At 39.9% G+C, this 12,024-nt stretch overlaps 1 protein-coding gene across 1 annotated transcript in view; it reads right to left on the bottom strand.

Moving 5' to 3' along the window:
- Positions 1-12,024, bottom strand: part of LOC139688435 (succinyl-CoA:acetate/propanoyl-CoA:succinate CoA transferase) — a 61,461-nt gene that overhangs the window by 42,372 nt on the left and 7,065 nt on the right. The gene's annotated exons all lie outside the window — the stretch shown is intronic.

Raw genomic sequence — 12,024 nt, 5'->3', positions numbered from 1 at the left:
CGATGACATGGAAACGTCAACTTTGAACCGCGGAGGGGCGGCGAGGGAGAGGACGCATGTGTCGTCACTCGATGCACCGCCACTTGAATGGAAGTGGGGCGCAAGGCAATATTTATAGGCCCACCGAGCAGGCGAGATCGTATGCACAAGCGTACTCCGGATGGGCGGTAGTAGTGCACACCACACCACTCGACGGTCCGCTCTTCCCGACGTCGGCCGTGGAAACGAGGTCTCGGAGAGGAGATGAGAGGAGGGAGGCCGTAGGCATGATGCCCTTCTCCCTCCATCTCTCAGCGAGGGCTCCGCAAACAAAATCCCCTATGTCCAGACAGGAATGGAAAACCTCGGAAAAAGCGAAAACAGATAGCTCGACCACACGATGTGTATGTGCCGAGGAAATGACCCCCCCTTCCCTCACATACTTCGGGTGTTACTATTCGAACCCACCCAGCCGGGCCGAAACTCGGGGGAGTCACGACGCCCCCGCAATCGGCCCGATGCGTCTTTCTAAAAGGATAGTCCTTCATTTCGTGATAAGTGTGCGTGATAAAGTAAAATGTCAGCGGAAAACCGACAGAAGAGGCTCCCGATACCCGATAATCGAGCCACATTTTCATTCAAACAGTACGATAGCGGTAAACTTCTCTATCATCATCCCATGAAATAAGAAGTTCGCAAATTGAAATCAAAGAACTGAAGGTTGCTAAGCGATTAGTTTAATTGATGGCAAAAGTGCACGAACCATTTGGAAGGGGATTAATTCTTTAAAACAAATACATATTTTCTTATATTTTACCGTGATATTTGAAAAAATAAGTCTATATTTAACTTCAATATATGAAGCATTTAAGGCTCGTTGAGAATAAATTAAGTATGAAAAGGTGTGCAAAACTTCACCGGCGATACGTGACAACGTAATCTATAATCTCCCCAGCCAGCACCAAAGTCCAACATGTACTTCATCGAGGCCAAAACTGAGGAAAGTGGAGCGAATAGTGCGAAGGAAGTTTTGAAGCCGAGAGCATACGCCCTCGGGAGATAAAATGTAATTCTTCTAGGATGAAAACGGCCTTCGCTGTTTTAAGGACTTTTAGGTATTACTTTCGCATGGATAGGGGCTTTCCAGGAATCTAACAAATTGAGTTGCTTCAGGCGTGATGTCGTGGAAGTCAAACATAATGAAAAACTGATCGTAGCACTTTTCCACTTGATAAATATTTTTATTTTACGACCGGGTTATGATGTAATACATCGAAACCCGTTCGTAAAATAAAAAATTGCATCAAGTGGAAAAGTGCTACACTCAGTTATTCATTTCCAGGAATCTATTGAACTTAGGAGACACTAATTAGGGACTCAGTGGAGAACCTGCTTATATGAGATGAGAGAGACATCACAGATATATAGGGCAAAAATACTTATCCCTTTGTCATGGTAGAGAATATGTTATTAGGGCCTTCGGATATTGAAAAGGAGACCGGGCTTCAAACGAGTCTGTAATTCGCATTGATTTTCAGGGGAACTCTTCAAACGGAGGCGGCAGAGGGATAGACACCAGTCCCCTTATCCTGATGTGTGAATTTTATAAGCCGTAGGGCTTAGCATTAGTTGAGTCCTACACATTCTTATCAAACCAACCTTTCGGTTGATTACCATGATGGGCTCTATAGGGAGGGGTTGAGAAAAGTCTCGACGCCAAACTGCCTCATCCCAAATGCTAAGGGTACGTAAAAGGACATATGAGATATACGCATCAAGACAATTTGGCAACGAGGAGAAATTATAAGCAACGTCGTAAAATACCCAATGCTGACGGAATAAAAATACTCGTCAAGATTGTTTGGCTGAATTAAACCATTCGCTGAACCCAGGAATCGCTGTTAAGTTAACAAGTGCTCACACCAGTAGGCCGCAATGGACACTAGTACCGATATAAAATTAAATATCGGTGTTCAGCAATTTTTAGACAAGAGTGGAAATTGGCAACTAGCGCTAGAGTTCTACAGGCCCTGCCATTCGATTACAAATCACGATATTCAACTTTTTTGCTAAAAAAATGATGGTAACCACTTCCCATCGCAAATTTAATATTCTACCACCCCGCTCTAGATATTTTATCCCGATGGAGAAAAGCCCACAGTTATAAAATGACAAACAATTTAAGCTGTCGTCGTCGACTTGCTCGTAAGAACTGATAATACGATAAAAAGACTCCTTTCGGCGATGGAACACAACTGGAGAATTTTGTTATCTAAAAAGGAAGTAAAGTCCAAGATTTGCATGCTTCGCGAACTTCCGATAAACACTGTGAAATCATATGTTACGAGATGCAAGAGCACTCACTGCCGGGGTCAAAGGAAGGTTGTTCGCGTGGTGAGGGGAATAACGACGGTGCTTCTTTCCGCGCGTGTTCCAACAAATTAATCCAAACAATCGCATTGACGATGCTAATACAATGGAACCGATCGTAGAGAATGTCTGCTCCACATTCTTTCATCCAAGGTATTCCAGCAAGGTCATTAATTATAGCATGTGTATTTAGTATGCATTCAAGACTGTTCCTAAGCCTCAGTTATCTTATATCTTTCTCGAGAATTTCATGTGTACCATACATACAATGAATCAACCTTATCCTAAATACTGCTTCAGTGGAAAGGGATAGCGAAATAAGGACAGGTTAGAGAAAATAACTCCTTTTCCTGAATTCGTGATCGCTTCCCATTGGATTTAGCTCGAGACAATCTCTAGCCTCGATTGAAGTGTATTTTACACTTCTTACCAATTTGTGTAGCATAGAATGCATAATCAAGTCGTTAACTTTGCGGAGGTTGGGATACAAGAATACGAAATAACACCTTTTTGGCTAAAGAAACGTAAGAAAGGTTTTGCGATTAGTTTATGAGCAAGTGTTGTACTCGTAAATTGGGAAGAGGCGAGCATGGGGCCTCAAATTCTTCGATAAACAAAAGTGCACTCTTCTGAAGGACATTTGGTGTCGTTCGCAGTAATATAATCAACAAAATAAGCCCTTATAAAAACATTTGAAGTAAGAATAATTACGATTTCAGTATATACGGTAAGAAAAAAACAGCCATGTTAACGTTTTAAATAAATAGCTGTATTTTTTTCTTTCCATTATGGATAAGTTCCAAAAAGTCAATCTTGAAACCACGAACTTCATTCAGTATATTTCGTTGGTTAAATTATGCTAAAGTGCTCAAGTCAGGGAAAACGAACAATACAATTTGCAACAATGTTTCAAGTTATACAGTTAAAAAACAATACAACATGTCAGCAAACGCAGTCGACTATGCTTGAAAAGTCAAAAGTATCATTGGTAACTCCATTCATAAAGAGTAATATTGACGGAGACTATTCGGTGCGAGTATTTACGCTCATAATTTCCTGATATTTCACAAAGAAAAAATTGTGAATCAAGAATCATACCAGATATTTAGGGATAATCACGCGGTAAAGTAGGGCTAGAACACTGAACTCGGAAAGAAGACGCGATGTCATTACAGAGTCTCACATTTCTTACACGAGACGTTCAACTTCAAACAGGAAAAGTCAGAGTGAGTATTATCCCAAAGAATGCTCATAGTAGCCTGCCAACAGACTATTTTCCCAACATATCTCTAACGATAATGCGCAACTCATCAACAACCTGTTGGGTTACGGTGAAGAACTGAAACTGTGATCATATTTCTCTCGGACGATTCGAGACCACACCATGAGCCAATAATTTTGGACACAACAAACAACTACTCTAATGACTGGTGATCTAATTCCCGCGCCACACGCCCCCTTCATCTACATCTGTGGTTTTTTATCTACCCCGCTTGCAGTGTAAGATATAAAAGTAAAACCACAGTAAAAACACGAAGGTTAGTTTGAAGTTTGTGGATAGAGCTCACCCAGTAGGAATTAAGCATCCTACTTTACTAAGGCACACATTTCGTGTGATTTTCACCGATTTCAAGCGGAATCGAGCCCGGGACCTCCGGTCAGAAGCTTTATGTTCTACTTTCTAGGTGACGAGAAGGCAATATGTAAACTCTACGGGCCACGTTGATTATCGAGAGTTGGGCTCCACGTTGATTATTGAGAGTTGGGTGGACCAGGCGTGAATTATTTAAACGATGTATTTATTAAATTATTTGTCGCAGGTCCACCATGTATACGTATTGCCCACCCCTGATCAGGACTGCCAAATTGCTAAGACGGCTAAGGAATAACGCATGAGCCCTAACACATGACATTTGCCTGGAGGAAAAATCCAATAGAACGTTTTTAATCACAGACTGCGGAACATTAATCCCGTGGCGGACTAAGTCCTTGACCCCTTATGAAAACAAATAGTTAAAGTGCTTGGGGGGAGGGAACCGTAGGAATAAGAGGAAACGCAGCCGTGGGACAAATGGAAATGCGTGGGGTGTATATGTGTGCTGAAAAATCTCAGATTACCGTAGAGAAATGTAAAATATTCGTCATTCTCAGAACACGAGGAAAGAAACAATGAAAACGCAAAATTCCGACATGTAACACTTTTAAAAAAGCGCATAATCATAAACCTACAAAGAAAATTGTAAAAGCCGGCATTACACTTCAAAGACAGCCAATCTTCGTTGAAGTGATAGAAATTCCTAAAAAAAATGTCGCAGCAACCAGCATAGCAAGGCTTCATCCAGGAAGAGTGATTTACGGTAGACCGATTGGGATAGGGAAGAATGGATGGGCTATAACAGTGTGCAATTGAACAGCTTTAGGAGGAAGGCGGATTAACTGAACGACTTGGCATTAGTCAACGAATCCACGATCTTAGACCTGATCTTTCGTGCCATGCCAAATTACGGTAGATAACAATCATAAGAATGACTAACACCTTTCCGTTATTTAAGGTCAGTTTTCTTTAGTGTTGAACATTTCAAGGAGTGATCTTAAATCCCCAGCAAAACCTTCTTAAACTTTCCCACGCCACTAAAGGTGGGCGGATCAACTTACATATTAGATACAACTTAGCAAACTCATACGATGGAAATTCCTTTCTAGCATATTAATTAAATGGGGTCATGTGAATGAAATTTATCAATCGGTTCCGCTTTTCATTCAGAGATTCATACTTTTGTTACTCATTCCTTTAAGCAACTCCTCATTGTGTGCGACTGGGCGTGATATACCTACAAGGTCCACACCGACAGCTAAAATTTCTGCCTTTTGTGATCGAGAGCATGTGGAATACGCATTCAATTTTAGAGCTCATATTAGTTCAATTTCAAGACGATTTTCCCACAGATTTTTCGAGCGCACATTGATAAAATGGAAAACAGAACTCGACGTCCCAGGGCGAAGTTGTTGTCACTAGATTTTACCATAGAGCCGACCTCGACTTTCCTAAATTCTGTCCCTAACATACACTCCTGTTTATGGCCGACTTGCCTCTTCAATGCTTCCCTCTAATCATGAAAAAGATGGCATATAATTAAAAAATCATTACACACATTGAACATTGATAAATCGGCAGTTAGTAACGTATGGTAATTGCTATATTATTTCCAAGCAGTCGAGAAATATGGCGATGCTCACACATAATGGCATTTGCAATGTTGAACTATGCAAAAATTGGCATTATAAAGAAAGTGAAAAATAGCTGCAGTCAGTCAATTTCCAAAGCAACATACATATTAATAGGGCAACACGGTAACCACTTTTCCTTTACTACGCCTCTTTGTCACATGAATTAATCCGTCATGTAAAATAAACTGACTACAATCGGAATTAAAAATCTCTAGGGCATCTTGCATTTTTGGGAAGTTTCTACCGAGATGCGGGAGAGCCGATTTTATAACGAAGTTCCCGGATGTTCCTCAAGTGACCGTGAGATAGACTAAGAATTAGAGGGAATCAAACCCTGGAACCTTGGCCCTTTCTCTAACAATTTTCAACAGCAAAAATGTTCGAAAAGCCAACACACTCCAAGCCCTCAAAACACGACTCGCTGTTTCAGTCTGGCCACGTTTTTTTAATAATAAGTATACTACGTCAACGGTCATTAAATGGGAACCCGGATGATTTATATTCAGCCACCCGTATCTCTTCACTTTATTGATTCTTTTATCAAGTGTCGAGACCATGGACACGAGAAGGAATCCAAAAAAATAAAATCTATACTGTCTTGGCAGCAATTATCTTCTTCCGTTTTTACAAGAGCAAAAATATTTCCGTGAGACCTAACATCGTACAGAGCAATAACATCTTAAGTTCGTTCTCATGAAATAACTTCCTTAAAAACTTCTTCCCCCTTACTTCACCCAAACGAAACCCACGTCCGCTGTCCAAGTCGACTAGTCCAAGGGTCATATGCGGTTTACATATATATATATATATATATATATATATATATATATATATATATATATATATATATGCATGTAAATATATTTATATATATATACACATATGTATACATATATATACATACACATATACATATATATATGTATGTGTACATATATATACATATATATATATATATATATATATATATATATATACATACATACATAAACAGTGAGAGAGCGCCTGTATTTGCATGCACGAGCCCGAATACAGGTCACTGAACTAATAGGGAGCGTCAAGAGGGAGGACATATAGTAAACCGCCCTCGGTCCGAGTGAGTAAACCGAGGCTTATCATTCGATACCCGCCGCGACCAGAATCAAATGAGGAAAAAGCTCATTACGACTGGTTCTACGGGATACAAATATAGAAGTACAAATACTATGAGAATATGAGGCAAATAGTTGAGGCCCGAAACGATCGGCACGAATGCAGACAGAATGGCCCAATTCGGAAATGGTGCAGCGGGCGGAAAGTCGACCACTGCAATGCGGGGTTTATCTTCAACTACGCCAACATCAAAACCACACTTCCTTCCTAGACGTTGAAGACACGTCGCGGCATCTTTCTTCTTTGTGGTCCGAGCTACGTACGCACAATCGCGTCAAAACGTCAACTGGCGTGGGAGAACTCTTTTAAGTTATTCCAAGAGAATACCTACGGAGTTGAAAGGAAACGATGAGCACTAAAATATTCTATTCCTCCACGCCTATTGATACTATTCGTTTGCCATACTCAATGGAAGAGAAAAACCCAAGCATTGATTCTGGCATCAATATATCCCGAGCGAACATCGTAAGTGGTTCTTGCGAGCCATCTCTTGACAGCGAACGAGGAATGGGAACACAAGGCAGCTTCGATCCCTCTGCGTTATTTTCAGATGGACGACGGCGTGACCTCCTCCACTACTTCGAGCCGCTCATAAAGGCACAAGGGCAGGTCAAGTGTAAATATACACATTTAACGGCATTGCGTTACGCTTATCATTTACTTATCTAGAATTGATTACACATATATTTTAATGAAGTGATCTCTGCAACTGGGCAGCTCATCCAAACAAGGTTTAAGGAAATGTTTCCAATAGAGATCGCTGATAAAGAGTCCCACAATCGCTCTCGAGACTCGCCCCAACAGTCTTACCCATTAAATTTGCAAACAAAACCCTTTCCTGGATCCATCCGTCAACTAATGCTACCCTTTTAAATCCCCACCTTCTTTTGCCAGTTATATCCTACCAACTGTGCCATTTATTTCGATGACCTTGTAACCTTAAATTACATACGAGGACTGTTCAATAATTTTTGTCCAAATTACTGTACAAAATATAACGTTATGTATCTTTACTAGAGGAAGTAACTGCCACCCCTACTTTCACCTATCAAACACCCCTTTAGGTTGATGCGTATTTTTAATTTTTATGTGTAATGTATACGTGGTAGGGGGAACAATACGAGCACTCTCCATTAAGCCTCCTATAGCATTGCATCCTAGTAGGTCTCAGCTAATGATTTTTCAGGTGAAACCATAAAGCCAAGGCAGGGGGCGCATTAAATCCTCGTTGCCGTAGGCGAACTGAACTTGCTTCAATATACAACGGTTCCCACAGACACTACTGGAGTAAAATCAACGAGACGTGTACCACAAATATATTGCGCATTAAATTAACAAGAGCACAAAATCATTTTTTGCACAATAAGGTATGACAATGAAAATTGCATAATTACCAATTATTATAATGACTATTTTGATACAACTGAGTATAAAATTTAAATAAATAATAGTTGCCACCGTCTCAGTTAAAATTTTGATGAAACCTAATGAATAATTCGAACAAGCCCCAACGTGTAGCGTTATCTAGTAGACCGTGACGGTATTATAGCTATATGGGCCGCCAACTGAATCTTATGTCATTATTTACGTACGTAGGATGAAGGAATGCCAAAATTAGGAAGTAGTGGGGCGAAAAAAAAACTCGGCTGTTTGTTATTCCCTTAATTCTCCTGATAAACCTCAACCCTTTAGTTGAACGTCTCGCAAGTGCCTTCACTGGTGACCTATACATTCTTTCCTCCACCCGCATTTACCAAGTTCAAATAAAAGATGACCGCTGAAAAAAAACCAAATAAGTACATTTTCGCATGGCATCCGGCCATGCCACCACCACTGCGGTATTTTCAATTCATTTTTTATTAATTCATTCAGTTTTGGTTGACACAATCACAACTGCTGAACTTTTGACGCGTTGGAATGGTCGTGATGAGGTACACGCCAAATAAAAGGAAGAACTCTACCGAACGGAGAGCATCACCTGCCAAGGCTTAATGCTCCAACACGTTCTAAAGATATTTGGCAATGAAGAGGCCGCCAGAAGAAGGTTCGTGGAAACAGATGTGCGCGCTTGCGTCATTAAGGAGGAGGAGGAAGAGGAGCGGATAAGTGCGGTAGAAAGGGGATTAAGAGAGAGGAAGGTGGAAATCGTGAGTGAGATGGGATGAGAGGGTGGGAGAGGGAAAAAGAAGGAACATGAATTCTCTCAGATATTCGACGGATAATCAACTCTGATAAATCATGCAAATGAACGAGTGCGATCCTAGCAACGCTGGAGTAGTGATCGATTAAGTAAAAGAACCTAATGGAGCACACAAAGCAATGCCTTTGTATAAAAGAATGATTTTCGAGTGATAATTTTTTACCACGGTTCAAATGTGTATAAAAGTCATTAAATACCTCATGATAAACGCTTAAAACAAAACCATTGCATACGCATTGCAAATAAAATTAAAAATACGAGTATAATACTATATATCATAATATAATGAATAGAAAATCATTTTCATTCAAAAATCCCATCATAAGGTTGAATACAATGGTGTTCTGCCCTAGGATTAATCGAATTTCTCCAATGGCCTTCACCCACACCAGGGTGTCTCGGTATTTTTAAGCCTGCGCAGGCTTTTTCATTTGACTATACCGTGCCTCGTCAATAACATCGTGGAAATTAAAAAAGTCGACAAGGCGCTAGGAATAGTAACGGATGACTTTTTCACAAATATACATTCTCGGAGGTAATGAGGTTCGGCATGCCGACAAAGATGTTAAAAAATTAACATTTTGAGGGTCTCTAACAGATTATAAATAATTGTGCAATTATTTTAATCAGCTAGGCGAAAGGTATCGAAAAATTACCACGAAAATGAGGCTTATTGATTACTAGTTTATTTTAAAATCTCTCGACAAATGACTGTAGTTCATAGGGGTGCGTACGGAAAATCCACACAAGATTTCTTAATTTTGCTGTACGATGATTATGCAATAATTTTCCACTCTCCTCTGAGGAAAGGATATAAAAACCAAACCAGGCATACAACGAGTGCATTATAAATAAATGAAAGTTACGCCAGAAACCATTAATTATAACGAGTGCATTTCAGGGAGAGGTCTTAGAGGGGAGAGTATGTTGGGAAGAGGAAATCTAGGTCGACTACTATACATAAGCACATCCAGTAACACAATATCGCACTAGATCGTTAAGAATGGAATTTTCGATTTGATTTGAATTGTCTAAATCAACCGAAGATCGAAAACTTGCCGAGAAAATGTGATTTCTAAACGCTATTATTTCCAACTCTAAATTAACAATGTGGAATGCACATGCTCTCTACGACGACGGTGAAGTCAAGATGCGATTCCACTTTCTTAGAGATAGGTAAGGGTGCAATCTCTCGCCAGAACTATTCAACGTACATCTAGAAGATACAACAAATTAAGTGGAAGAATTATTCACCAAAGGTGTCAAGGTGAATTGCGAACGAATTGACATGCTCCAACTCGAAGATGACATCGCTGCAGTTGGAGAAACGCCAGAACGCCTCGAAGTAACTCTGAATACTACGAACCAAGTTCTCCAGGATTACAACATGAGAATCGACCAGAAGAAAATCAAAATCCTTGCGTTTGGAAGAGAGAAGCTGAAGATAGATGTCACGATTCAAGGAGAGAAACTAGGGCAAGGAATACTTCATCTACCAGGGAAGGAGTAAAACATGGGATGGAAGAAGTTCGACCGACAATAAGTGAAAAACAGCTTAGGCTAAGAAGTCATTCATGAAGATGAAGGAACTTCTACGCACAAAGATCACCCGAGGTCGCAAACAAGGAAGCATTTCATCAAAACGTTTCTATCAAGCATGAGACACTAAGTATCTGAGATAATGAACTCCGAAAAATTTCACCAGATAGGGTCCTTCGAAACATGTTGCAGGAGAAGAACGCTGAAGATTAAATGGACCGGAAAATCAAGGAGCAACATAGAAGAAAAAAAGAGGATAGGACCATGTGGAGAAATATTCAGCTAACGACAAACTAAATTGGACACACCTTGAGGCACAATGGATTCGTTAGTCCCTCGAGAAAGACCAAGAGACAAGTACATAGGACAAAGCAAGGACTTATCTCTTCGTTAATAACACCAACCCCATCGCTAGAGCCTTATCTACGGGGTGGGTCCCTAAGGATTAATGCGGGGAAATTTTGGAAAACATACGTATTAATAAAACAGAGTGAAAGATAATCCTGATTTAAGGCTGCGAAAGTATGTATTCTACTTTACTAATTTTTCCATATTAAACTCGAAAAATGATGGTTCAAATAAATGACTTATTTCAAATTTTAAATATTCCTTTCTCCTCACCTCTGCCCTGAGCTATGAGAAGAATCATTTATGCAAATTTAATAAATTATATTTTTCCATCAATTGACAAATTTAAACGCCATACAAACGGAGATATTCATAGATAATTTAATTTATTTAACCACTTGATTTATGGGGGAAAAGTTTGTGTGATACTTCACTTTACACCAAACCTTGCCAGCAATGGGCACCAACCGACTTGCAAGAAGGCAAACGTCCACGTTTTGCCTCAACATGAACACACACTTTGCAGTTAATTGTTTGCAAATAATTTAACACCTCCCAATTGCACAGGGGTAGTAGTCGCGGAGAACAATCTCAATGCGACAACAAGTGCATTTGATAGGTCATCTCAGGACGCGTATTAACGCAGTCACGCGCGACGGTCTTGAACGAGGCTAGCCTCGAGTTTGCGTAATTAGCTAAGCACTGAGAGTTGTTACAAGCACGGAAGATGCTGGGTTTCGCCATTATAAGATCTACTGCGCCTTATTTCATAAACAAATTTTCGAATATAGACAGCGTGAAATAGTTTCTCAGCAAATAAATCCTGATTTTAGCATAAACCGTTCATATAGAATAAGAAAGTTTTGTTTTCATGATTCGTTCACGAAAAATACAATTTTCTCTAAGAAATATTTTTGGAATTTTCACAGAGTACACCCTATTAAGCCATCCAGTTTCTGCTGCATCTGCAATCGCATCATTAAAGGGAAATTCTCTCTCCCGGTCTGTCAATATGCTCAAGGTCATTAGCATTCCAGGGCGATTAATTCTGAGGAAATTGCCGGTATACACTACGACCAATGCTGTTGTACTCACGTCCCTTGGAAAATCGTAGGAGTTCTCTATTTGAAGCTTTCAGTTTCTCCTAACAAACACATACACCTACCTTCGGTAATTAATATGATGAATCAAATAAATAAACAAACTCA

This window comes from Hetaerina americana, unplaced genomic scaffold (assembly GCF_022747635.1).
Source record: "Hetaerina americana unplaced genomic scaffold, ioHetAmer1.1.p SCAF_2, whole genome shotgun sequence".
Lineage (NCBI taxonomy): Eukaryota > Metazoa > Arthropoda > Insecta > Odonata > Calopterygidae > Hetaerina > Hetaerina americana.
Note: the sequence above shows the minus strand (reverse complement) of the source record. Positions and strands in the feature narration are given on the sequence as shown.